Source organism: Echinops telfairi, unplaced genomic scaffold (genome assembly GCF_000313985.2).
Source record: "Echinops telfairi isolate 266 unplaced genomic scaffold, ASM31398v2 ScPeMD7_11;HRSCAF=52, whole genome shotgun sequence".
Classification (NCBI taxonomy): domain Eukaryota; kingdom Metazoa; phylum Chordata; class Mammalia; order Afrosoricida; family Tenrecidae; genus Echinops; species Echinops telfairi.
Window position 1 is genome coordinate 40,242,717 of NW_022103908.1, and position 13,126 is coordinate 40,255,842.

The following is a 13,126-nucleotide window of genomic DNA, read 5'->3' on the forward strand; positions in this document are numbered from 1 at the left end:
TGTCGGGAAGGTGAGCATCATAGAATGCCAATTTACTAGAAGAAAGTATTCTTGTGTTGAGGGAGTACTTGAGTGGAGGCCCAATGTCCTTCTGCAAGTAGACAGTCTCATCTTTCTCTCAAGGGATGGTTGGTGGGGTGGAACTGTTGACCTTGTTATTACCAGTTCAACGCTCACCTGACAGTGCCACCAGAGGTCCCATGCCTTAAGCACCACCTCTAAATCAAACACACTGCCAATTCATAACAGCACAATCCAGGGTTTCTCGTGCTGCAAATCTTTAGGGGAGCAGAACTGGATAACCTTGCTTATCCGACAGTGCCACCAGGGCGCCTTAGCAGCATGTCAATCACCACTGACAGACAGACAGCTTTTCCTGCAATGGCTGGGGATTGAGCCTAGTAAAATAATCTCCCGTAAAAACTGTACCACAGAATCACCAAAGCCTGCACCCATCCTCATAGAGCAGTGTTGAAAACCAAACCAGACTAACGGCCAACAAGCCAATTCTGACTCATAGCCACCCTATAGGACGGGCAGAACTGACTCTGTGCTTTCTGAGACTGTAACACTTCGCAGGAGTAGAGTGCTTCATCTTTCTCCCAAGGAGGATCAGCTGATGGTTTTGAACTGCTGGCCTTGTGGATAGAAGACCAACTCGTAACCCACTACATTACCAGGGCCACTGGCTCAATAGAAAATGAACCAAAATGAGAGGAGTGCAAGACGTAGCTCCTTTTCACTTGAGTTGGTGACAAGTGAGTCAATAAGCTTTTGATCTGGCATATTCTTTAGGAAGTATTCTCCCCCAACCTTTTTTTTCCTTTTAACAAAGAGAAACGGACTTGCTTGGGCTCACATGGACAGATAATTGGCAAATCGGGCTATTTGTCATCTAGTGCAACACGCCATCTTTATGGTCAGTGCTGCCTTCTGGGAGGGGTGCTAGCGGACGTGGCCACGCTATGCCCTTGTTCTAGAAGGTTTCCTCTCTTGCCCCCTGGGCATTTCACTTTAACCTTAACATGCTCCCTTGTCCTGACTTCTCCCCAGCGCTCCCCGTGGGCAGCTGGGAGAGTGGCCAGCCCCTCGGTACAAACAGGCTGCACAGGCTGTGCCCTGAGTGCCAAGTGGCAGCCGTACAGACTCCGGCTCAATCCCGCAAGTCCGTGGATCTGAACGACAGTGAGTGACTTCCATCTAAAACGTCCTGAAAATCTCAGAAATAGATCTGTTTTCAGCCAGCGAGGAGGCATAAGGATAAACAGCCTTGCCAACCTCCGAGTAGGCTCCATTGTTTTCCATCGGAACACATGTTTTACATCAAGAGAAAGGCTTGTGGTCGGGGTAGGGGGAGCCAAGGGGAGATCCAAAGGTTGCTCGGCTCACAGAGATCTCCCTCCACCTCTTCAGAGCTTCAACCCTGCGAGCACTCGGAGGTTGCATCCCACTCCGCAGAATCAGCTCTGCCCACACTCTCAGGGCCCAGCGTGTGCCTGGGGACTTGGGTGGCTAAAGGATGACCACTACAGATATCCCCCCAGAGGATGTCATTTCTCCTTTGGGATCTGGTACGCTTCCTAATGCACATGGCCATGCAAAGACCAGGTGATGTCTGCTAGGTGACAGTGATACGTCAAGCCATGTATAGTGATGGGGAAGCATCAGGTTCTCTGGGTCAGCTGGTTCCTAGGCAGATTGACAGGGAGAAAGGGAAAGAGCACATTCAGTCCTAGTTGCTGGATGAGAGTCCCAATGCTCTCTTTTACAAACTCGGGACAATAAGCATAGTTCCTCCACGGCATTCTTCAGGTTGGCCAACTGTTGTTGGATGCTCTGGAGTCGGTTATTCAAACTGCATGCTGAGAAATTAATCAGAGGAGCTGGACTATGTCAATAATATGACAACAGGATGGGAGGAAGGCTTATTCACAACTTTCGATATGCAGATGTTACCACCTTGCTTAGGAACCTGCTGATGAAGAGCAGGGACTGCATGCAGTCTTTGGTATGGATTACAACTCAGCGTAAAGCGAATAAGAGCCTTCACAACCGGACCGAGACAACATCATGATAAGTGGAGAAAGGATTGAGGTTGTGAAGGATTTCATTTTGCTCGGATAGACAAGCAGTATCGTGGAAGCAGCAGGTAAGAGATCACACAATCCATTGCATTTAGCAAATCTGCTGCACAAGACCTCTTTAAAATGGTGAAAATACCACCACTGTGCCTGACCTAAGCCATGACATTTTCAGTCACTTCATGTGCATGTGAAGTTGTACCATGAATGAAGAACCAAGAAGAACCGGTGCACTTGAATGGTGGTGTGGCTGAAGAATGTGGGAGGTACCCTGGGCTGCAAACAGAAGGAATCAACTTGTCTTGGAAGAAGTACAGTGAGACTGCTGCATAGAAGTGAGGGTGGAGGGCCTCTGTCTCACGTACTTGGGATATTCTGTCAGGAGGGATTCGTTATTGGAGAAGGGCACCATACTTGATCAAGTAGAGGATCATTTAAAAAGAGGAAACCCTCCCAAAATATGGATTGCTCCAGTGGCTCCAGTAATGAGCTCCCACACGGCAGTGGTGAAGAAGATGCAGGAACGGGCTACATGCCGCTATGCGATGCGACAGGACTCATGGCACCTGACAGCAATGAGAACAAGAACAAATAGCCCGGGTTGTCCTTGGACTTATACAAAATCACACACGCAAGGGAAGAGAGCCAGATGTGACCCAGACCAGATACCTGGGGGAGGTGTTTGCTGATTTTAAAGCAAAGGGGACTGGGGGCAGGGGGGAAAGAGCAGGGAGGGAGAAGATAGAAGAGGTGGATGAAGGGAAGGTTTTTGTTATCGTCAGATTTCTAGAAAAGTTGTTCTAGAAAGCTAGTCCAGCGTGCCCCCATGCAGCCCACACTCGTTCTCAGCGTTCATACCCTAAGTTGCATGATGCATTTGCTATACTGGACACTAAGGAACTAACACCGATACGGCATGCTTGCTACGATGGAGGGACATCACAAGAGAGCAAGACTCTCGATGAGATGGGCTGACACTGTGGCCACAACAACGGGTCAGGCACAGGAGCAGTAGTGAGGATGGCAGGATCAGGCAGTGTTGTCTTCTAGCGTGCACGAGATCCCTACAGGTTGGACCTGACTCAACGCCACCTGACAACAGCACTGTTGTCTATACGAGTCATTCTAGTGTATGGATGTACCATGGCTCACTTATCCAGTCACTTACTGAGGGACGATCTTGCTACTTCCAGCTTTGGGCAATGGGGAAGAGAGCTACTATCAACATTTGTACGTGGGGTTTTGTGGACACAGGTTTTCAATCAATTGGGCAAACAAACACCTAGGTGTGTGATTGCTGCACCAGATAGCAGGCAAGGTTATGTTTAGCTCGGAAAGAAACTGCTTCCAAACTGGCCCGACTGCTTTGCAGCCCCACTGACCTACGGTGATGGTTCCTGCTTCCCTGCACCCCAGCCAGCAATTGGGATCCTCAGCCTTTTGATGTCAGCCCTGCTGATGGGTGTGCAGGGGTCGTTGATTGTTTTCCCTGATGACAAATGATGTCTCCTTACCCACAGTTGTCTTCTTCATTGGTGAGGTATCTCTTCAGACCTTTTGTCCATTTTTTAAAAAGCCGTGTGGTTTGTTTTCGGTTACATTTTCAGATTTGTTTGGACCGGGGACTTTCGCAAACTTTATGGGGAAATAGGTTTAAAAGACAGTGGGAGGAGAGCTCCTTTACCAGATATGTGCCCAGATCCTTCCTCCTGGACCATGCCTTGCCTTCTTGCGCTCTCTGTAAGCGCATTTCCCATAGAGCAGACGTTTGTACTTGCAATAAAGTCCAGGGTGTCTGTTTTCTCTTTTGTGGACCACGGCTTGCCGTTGTACTAGAAAAAACTTCTCTTTCAACCCAGGCCAAGGTCATGTAGGTTGTCTGTCGTTTCTTCTAAATGTTATAGAGTTTGGCAATTTACAGTAAAAGCTGCATTTGGCACTTAGACTTTGGGTTAAATTTTTGTGGGCAGTATAAGGTCTCTGTCGTGTGTGTGTGTGTGTGTGTGTGTGTGTGTGTGTGTGTGTGTACGTGCGCAGGCCTTAGATAGACCCTGTGCCCAGGTGGGCATCAGCCCGGGGGACTTGGGGGAAATCCTGGGATCAGACGTGTTCCTCAGGGTGCCCCACCTTGCTCTCTGTGGTAGATACATAATCTGGCGTTAACTTGAGACTATTAAGAGTGAAGGGGTGGAGTTTAGCCTGTCACTCAGGTCGCTGCTTAATGACCTCATTTGGAGGTGCTAAGGAGATAAAGAGCTCACTGGAGGCCAGACCCACTCTCTCTGCCTTATCTTCCTGCTGACAAGACACATGGAACCAAGCTGATGGAGCCAGAATCCTGGAGCTGGAGGAGCCATGTGAAGACCCATGCCAGCGTGGAGATACTTCCACCACCACTGGATCCACAAGACTTTCTACCCACTGGTCCATGATCTTCCCGAATTTATCATTATTACACGTGCTGCACAAGTTTGAAGAGCAATTTATAGACTGGTATGGGACATATGGGCTAATATCAAACTTATGGACTTGATCTGGACTGGGCTGGGATGTTTTCTCAATATACAGTTACTCTTTGGTGCAACACTCTCTCTTACACACACATGTGCGTCTCCCTGGATTTGTTTCTCTAGTCAACCCGGACTAACACACTCTCCCACAGGCATGGTCAAAGCCCCAGCCTTCAGCAGTGCTCCCTTGTGTCTCTGTGGACAGTTCTGCTGGAGGGACCACAGACCCCTCAGCACAAGGCCTTTTCCAGCCACGGTGGTGAGTAGGGGAGGCAAGGGCATTGGAGTCAAGTGAACTTGGAAGTCACACTCAGTTTTGCCTTTAGCAGCTATGTGATCCTGGGCAACTGACATAATCTTTCTGGTCCCAGGTCTCCCACTTCGCAGTCTCTCAGGGCAGCTGTGGGGTAATGAGGCCTAACACAGGGGAGCCAGACGACCCCATACTGGACGGTAAAATATGCCCATTTCCTTCCTCATGAGAACATTGCTGACTGAACAGTTCACTCATTCACCCATTGTGCAAAAACTCCCATGCCCGGTTTATGGGCTCTGTCTTCTGAGCCATTAGACTACAAGGAGGCCAATAGAGCCATGTTTCTCTCTTGGCCTCAACACCCAAACTGAGGCCAACTTCTGCATGAGATCTTGCAGCTTCAGAAAGGGGTCCTACAGCCAACCAACTTGAAGACCCAGGAATCCCACTACCTCCCCGCAAACCCCTGGAGGGGAGGAGGACTTGGCTACTTTCTGTGTGGACCCTGAATGTTGATGTCTTGGTTTTAATATAATTGCACAGGGCATTCCCTGCCCTGTAGTCAAACAGCAGTTTGAAATCGAAGAGCAGGTCATGCCATGATGTCCCTCCCCGAGGTCCCTCCATGGCTCCCATTGCAGCTCAGCTTCCCAGTGACCCCAAGTGTGTTAGCTGGCCCAACAGGGTCTTCCATGGTTGATACTTGAGAACTAATTGGCAGTCTTTCTCCTGAGGCATCTTGGGGTGGACTGTAACTCCAACTCTCTTGTTAGCAGTCCAACAAGACCACTAACCACTGCACCACCAACCATTTACAACTGCAACGGGACTCCCTGTCAGTCCCACTACCGTGGAGTTGATGCTACCCAAGGGGGACCCCACGGGTCACAGGGCAGACCTACTGCAGAGGGTTATCTGGGCTGCAATCTTTATGGAAGCAAGTCACCAGGCTTTTCCTTCGCTTCTCAGCTCTCCTGGGGGTGAATTTGAACCATCAATTTTCAGATAGGAGCTGAGAGCCAACCATTAGCACCTCCCAGAAAACAAACCCGCCGCCATCGAGTGGATTCTGGCTTATCATAACCCTTTGGGCAGGGAAGAACTGCCCCTGTGGGTTTCTGGGACTCAACTCTACAGGAGTAGAAAACCTCAACTTATGGGGCGGCTGGTGGTTTCAAACGACTGACATAAAATGCAAAGCCACCATGCTGGGAATGAGAGTCTATAGGTAGGGAGGCTGGTGAGGCCCCTCGGTGTGACCCATCCCAGTCTCTCTCCTCATTCTTCAGACATCTCAGCCACCCTTGCCTTCGTTCTGCCTCTCAACTCCATGTGAGCTCATCTGCACCTCAGGGCCTTTGCTCTCGCTGCTCCCTCTGCCTGGAATAGTCTCCCTGCCTAGCGGGCTAGTGGGCTAAGCAATGAGCTGCTATCCTGTATTACTCAGGGTACTTTAGAGAAACAAATCCACAGAAACTCATGTATAAGAGAGAGTTTTATGTAAAGATTAAGTGCACATCAAGAAAACATCCCAACCCAGTGCTGCCAAAGCCCACAAGTCCAACATTAACCCATATGTCCAACACCAGTCCACAAAGTCTCCTCCATCTCACAAAACAGAGGCCATAATGCCGACTGCAGGAGGAAAGCCAAGTCAGTGAACATGTAAGCATCTCAGTGCTGGCAGGGGTCTCCACACAGATGTTCCAGCACCCAGGGCTGCATCAGGGCAAGTCCATGTGGCTTCTCCTTGGGGATGTCTTGCATAAGGTGACCAGACTTCTTGCTTTTGGCGGGACAGTACCGATTTTTAACAATTTTTCCTGCGTCCCACGGCATTTTAAAAATGTCCCGATTTTTTGAAAGAATGCATGACAAGCTAGGGTTTTTGGCTGCCATGTGGCTATTTCACCAGGATATGAGTTTTATCAATGGTGTCCTGCTTTACCAATGTTAAAATCTGGTCACCTTAGTCTTGCAGGAAGTCAGCCTTGCAAGCTGAAGCAGGCACCTGCACCCTGGTGCAACCATCAGAAAGCAAGAGACCCAAGAACTCGAAAGGCAAGGCTCACCAAACCATTTATCCCTCTGCCCTTCAATTAATCCCACCTGTGTTTATCGGCCAGGTTGGTACAATAAACTAACTCATACTAACAAGGTCAGTGGTTTGAATCCCACAGCTGCTCTGAGGGAGAAGGATGAGGCTGTCTGCTCCCATGAAAAATTGCAGCCCTAGAAACGCACAGGAGGTGGTTCTGCCCTGCCCTCTAGGGCTGCTGTGAATTGGACTCAACTTGATGGGCATGGGAGTGGGAGGTTGACCTCAGCTGGGTCCCATCTGCTTTCTTGCTTGCAGACAGCCTACCCTGACTGCCCTCCCCGCGGTCCAGGCCACAGAAGACAATCTGAAATCACCTCATCCTAACATGGTTTACTTGCTTTTGTGCCTCTTTCCTCCTTCAGGAGGATTGGACGCATGGGCCGTGACTACAAAACCCCAAGTGTCCCAATCTGCCTGGCTTACAGGGGGTGGTTCCCAGGACTCTGCTGTAAACGCACGCCTGCTCACTCCCACCAGGGCACAGGTGAAGCGCTCACACCCTTCGAAAGCAACCTGGGCCCCTGGATCATGGACTTTCCCGCCCACACTTGGTGAACCAGTGACCCAGACACTCACATATGGCAGGGGGCCCGAGGACAAGCTTCTGAGAGCAGGCTCAGGGAGACCAGGCTCAGGGAGCCCCAGGCAGCAGCGCTCACCACGCGTGTCCTGCCCATGAACGAACGTACAGTCACGTAGCCCAGGCTACCTTGGATCAGGATCGGTGTTAAAGTAGCTGTCACCAAGGGAAAGGGATTGTACCTGGGAAAGATGTCTTGTCCTCCATGGCTCACGTCGCCCCTGCTTGTCGCCTCGCTGAGCCGCACAGCACTCCCCCGTGGTCCTAAGGCCGTGATAAAAACACGATCAGCTGCCTGCCACTCAGCTGGCGGTGTGTCAGCCGGGATGAGGGGGCCTTCCCCCGCCCCCACCAAGTGTACACACACACACACACACACACACACACACACACACACGGCCTTCCCCTGCCCCCCACCAAGTGTACACACACACCACACACACACACACACACACACACACACACACACACACACACACACACGAACATTTGTTCAGGAGGCTCCAGGAGAGAAATGGCCATAAAGATTTCATTTTTTTGGAGCCCATCCACGTCTCTGTATCATCATAAAAATTCAATAGGAAACTTCCATTAAAAAAATAAATAAATAAAAGAGAGGCATAACGAGGAAGAAACGGGGAGCGTACCAGCGAGGAGGTTGAAGATTAAAGAACAAGTGGCCCCGAGCAGGAGGTGAACTTTTATGAGCCACTGTAGAAAGGAAAACACACCCTATGGACAACAGGCTCCAGGAGAAGACAGCCCGGCCGCTGTCTGGCGTGGGTGCTGGTCTCAGAGGGCTGGAGGTGGGGGCTGGGGCAGGCTGGCAGGGCCTGGGGGGGGCTGGGTATGTGAGCATTGGTGCGAGCAGGCCGCAGCTCCCAGAGGTGGCCACAGCGGACACAGTCGGGAACTAGCGGGCCATCAAGTGTGAAGAGTGAGCAAGCCCTGCCCAGGGTGGATCCACGGGTGTCTGGGCCTCGGGGCCACTTCCCGTGGGGACCTGGGGCTGGGGTCTCGTCCCATCAATCGTAGGGAGATAGAAAGGACTTGTAATGAGTCTCCCCAGCAAGCACTCAGCTGGCACAGTCCCCTTCTTACCGGACTATCCTGAGGATTGAAAACACAATCGACATTCATCGCAGGCATTTTGGATGAAGACTGGCCAGCGTCCTCCCACCCCATGATGCACGTCTATCATCTTGTTTTAACTCCCCAAACCTGGGGAAACCTCATTGTAAAAGATCGCGCGAGACAAAGCCTGTAGTGAAGACTGGCTGTGGGGGGAGCTCAGTTCAAAAGTAGTGGCCTCGTTCCTGGGGGCAGAGCTGGGAGGCGAGGTAGCGACCCTGACCATCAGGGCCCCAGTAGCACAAGAGGACAGTCCTTTTCTAAGAAAAAAAAGGGAGTTGGGGGAAGGGTAGAGTTTTACAACAGAACAGAAGCAGCAAGATTGAATTGCCTGTCCTTGTAAAAACAAGTCTCTCTTCAGAATGTGTGGATACGTCTGGTTCATTGCCAAGTACCGTGGAGGTCCCTGGTAATGCGATTGGCTTGTCCTCACTGGGAGGGGGGTGGTTTGGGTCCACCCAGGGGCACCGCAGAGGAAAGGGCTGGTCATCTGCTGCTGTCCAGACGGCAGCCAAGGAAACCCAGTAGAGCGGTTCTACTCTGTCTCACACAGGTTGCCACCAGTTAGCATTGACTTGAAAGCAACTGGTTTATTCTGAAACTAAGATCACCTGCCCCGGATCCATCTGTGAGTGTGGAGGCCGAGCCGGCACACCTGCAAGTGGGAACAAGCATCGTTGTCGCTGCTTTATCTGCAGCAGCGCGGGCTAGAGCTGTGGGCCCCACAGGCTACCCTGCAAGTGCCACAGAGACCTGTACACATTTCAACGCTGGAAGGAAGCTCTTATGACTCTTTTGATGATATTATCTCCCTCGTGATGACGCAGTGATAACAGGAATCTCAGGAGTGGATGGCTTTCGCTGTATACCCTCCGTTTAGGCAATTAGAAATGAGTGCCAAGTTTAAGGGAAGGGCCTTTCCACGTCTGTGGCCCTGGGGCCCTTGGAGAGCTCCACGTGGCCTGGTATCTATCTTCCCCAGGGTCTAGGAGCTCCTTGGCTCAGGGACCCCAGGTCCAAAGGATGTGCTGCTCGGTCCTCTTTCTGGATGGTAGTCAGGTCTCTCCTTGGCTCATTTGTCTTTTGTAATAGAAAAAGTGGTTCAGGCCACGCCCTAGGAAAACAGCCCTATTATTGATCAGGGCAATGACCTGAGACGACCCCTAGGCCCCCTTAAAACTGACTGACTGATCACATCAGAGCCAACCCGCCGAGAATCATGGCCCAGCCAAAGACACATGTTTGGTGTGCAGGGCAGGGTGGAGCTCTGGTGGTGTACTGTGTACACATCGGGCTGCAGCCCACAGGGTCGGCGGTTGGAATCCACCAGCCTCTCTGTGATAGCAAGATGAGGCTTTCTACTTCTGGAGAGTGACCATCTCAGAAACTCAGGGGGGCAGTTCTACCCTGTCCTGTAAGCTCACCATGAGTGGGCATGGGTCTGAGGGCGGTGAGTGAGTTGGGATAACGGGATAACGGGAGGTCGGATGGGAATAATTCCACCCATGACTGCCAAGAGAGGAAGTGAGCATTGTGAGGCCAGGCAGGAACTACCTCTCTTTCTTTCTGGTTTTAAACAATTCTATTGGCACATAATTCACATACCCTACAATTCGATGGTTTAAAGATATGAAAAAGGCATTTTTGCAATCATCACTAGAATCCATTCTGGGACCTTTTCTCCTTTCCCGCACTCAGTTTGAGTAGCTCCTCATTTCTTTTCTACCTCCCCTGCCATCACCCAAACCAAACCCAACTCACTGCCACCCAGTCAATTCTGACTCATTGCGACCCTTTGAGACTAGGTAGGACAGCCCTTGCGGGTCAGAGACTGCCACTCTTTATGGGAGTAGAAAGCCCCATCTTTCTCTCACTGAGCAGCTGGGTGGTTTTGAACTGCTAACGTTCATAATGCCATAATCCCAAGAAACTGTGACTCTCCTGCTCTCCCCACAGATGTACCTACCCTGGACAGAAACTCAGAGAGTGCCCACAAAGAAGCCCAACCGCTGCAACCAAAGAAAACACGGGAAGACCTCGACCCAAAAGAAAGCAGAAACAATATCAGTCAGAACGAATCAGAGACGGGTCAACCGGGAAGGCAGGGTCGGGGAGAGGGAAGAATGAGGAGCTGATGTTTTGAGAATGATGAGGGCGACAAATGTACAAATGTGCTTGACACAATGAATGTGTGTATGGATTGTGATAAGAGCTGTGCGAGCCCCCAATAAAATGCTCTCAAAAAGGAGCAGAAGAAAACCCTGCAGACCAGGGGGCTACTGCCTTGTGCCTCAGGGACCGTGTGACCATGTGCCCTCAGTGCGTCACAGCAGGACTGTGCTCCGCAGGGTTTCCGGTTTGGAAGTGCGTTTCCAGGCCTTTCTTCCTAGGTGCCTCTGGGTAAAAAAATCTCTAACCTCTGAGGGTGACAAGCCCAACCACTAACCCTGGGCCTATTACTTATTTTAATTGATCGAGGGGCCTGCAAAGAATGATGAAACTGGTGCGCTTCAATAATGATGGTGCTGGAGAAGAATTCTGAGAGGACAAACGTGTCTGTCTTGGAAGAAGTATGACAGGAGTGCACCTTCAAGGCAAGGATGTTGACGCTTCATCTCCCCTACTTTGGACCTGTTGTCAGGAGAGACCGGACCCTGAAGGAGGACACCGTGCTGGATGAGGTAGCGGGCAGGTCCGTGACAGAGGAAGACCTTGCGGGAGATGGATGGGCCCAGGGGCTGCAGCACACGAGTTCAAGCATGAGAACCGTCGTGAGGATGGCGCAGGGCCTTCTGCTGTATTGTGTGACAGAGCTGACTGGGCAGCACCTGACAACAATGTCAAGGGTGAAGAAGACTCTTGTATGTTGTTCTCCTCCAGAGACAAGGAAAGGCTTGCAAAGAAGATGGGAACCCCCGGCAGAGCTGTGTGAAGGGTCTCGCCATGGAGGGCACTGAGTGAGTTCTGAGCGGCTCCTGCACAGCTGCCCTGGGCTTCTCCAGGCTCCCGCCATTCCACGACCTTGGGGGAGATGCCAGCCCTGCCACGCCTCACCTGTGCAGCACTACTCAGGCCACCCCGGGGCTCTGAGCCTCTGTGGGGACATCTCCATCAGGACAACAGTTGTCACCTTTTGTCACAAGCCTGCATGAGGTCACACTCGCACAGCTCCTGGCAGAGTACCTGGCTCACACTCTGCTCAGTAAGCGTGGGCCGTCATTAGTCACCGCTGCCCACCCTCCCAGAAACTGCAGAAGGACCTTCTCCTGGGACGGGCCTCAGGGGTGCAAATGGCTTAGCAGGTATAAAAAGCTATGTTGTTTCTAACTCCTTAGTCTCAAGCCTGGTATTAGAATGGGAGCCCACAGCTGAGTGAGTGGTCAGCAGGGAAGTCCAGGGATCTGGGAGAGACTTGTCCTGGGGTGGGTGGGAGGAAGGCAAAGGGACTGTTATCTTACCAAGCCTGTAAGGCACTGGGAGGGCATCACACCCTCTTACAGACAAGGAAACAGAGGCCCCACCAGGTCCAGGGAGTCTCCCAGACTCAGGGAGGACTCGAATCCACATATCATGCTTCGAAGGAGCCCTGGTAGCAGTTCGAAACCACCAGCCACCCCACAAGAGAAAGATGGGGTTTTCCACTCTGGCAAAGGACATGACAGCCTCAGAAAACCACAGGGGCAGTCTCCCCTGTCCTGTGGGGTAGAAACGATCAGGATGGGCTGGGTGACAGTGAGTGAGGATGCTCGGGGCAGTCTTACAGGCAGACAGATCTAGGTGACCAGACATGGATGCAGGGAAGGGAGGGGTCAGGAGCAGTGGGCCCCAGAAGGCATCCTGGCTGGTAGGACCCAGAGATGCAAGGAGGGCAGCTGGACTTCATTTGGTAAGCCTCTGAAACCAGGCTTGGCACTCTGCTTCTGAAAAATCAGCCATTGGATGCGTGATGGAGCACAGTCCTATTCTGGGGTGGCATGAGTCAGCCGACTTGGCTTGGCTTTTAGCCTCATTGCTGGGTATCTGAGGAACTCAGGCTCTGACAGGGGGCTGGGGAGCAGAGTAAACTCCTGGGAACACTATCAGGTCTGAGACCCCACTTAAGGAGATGAGACCAGGCGGCCCTCACACTGGAAGCTGGAGAATCAGGCACAGGCTGATGGGGGGTTTTCAGACCTGCTCCTGCAAGGTCAGCCTGGCTCCATGCAAAAGTTTCCTGGCTGCAATGATATTCAAACTACTGAAATGGCGCTCCTGAGCTCCTCTGGGGAGGAGGTCCCAGGGAGTCTAGGGATGGCCCTGCTGGTAGGGGACTGGGAGGGTACAGAGTCCTCCAGTGCAGACCAGAGCATCAGCTGTGACAGCTGATGGACCCTCCTGGACCCCGGGACTCAAAGCTCAACTCCGACTCATGGTCACCCTGGGGGATGTGGTAGAGCTAACTGTCCATGTGGGTTTCTGACACTGTCA

At 51.7% G+C, this 13,126-nt stretch overlaps 1 long non-coding RNA gene across 1 annotated transcript in view; it reads right to left on the minus strand.

The window, feature by feature from the left end:
* Positions 1 to 7,710: 7,710 nt before the first annotated feature.
* The window catches only part of LOC123521350, a 108,570-nt gene continuing 103,154 nt past the window's right edge, over positions 7,711 to 13,126 (minus strand). Inside the window, exon 3 of the long non-coding RNA XR_006679806.1 lies at positions 7,711 to 7,792. This is a non-coding gene — a long non-coding RNA (uncharacterized LOC123521350). The remainder of the gene's footprint in view (positions 7,793 to 13,126) is intronic.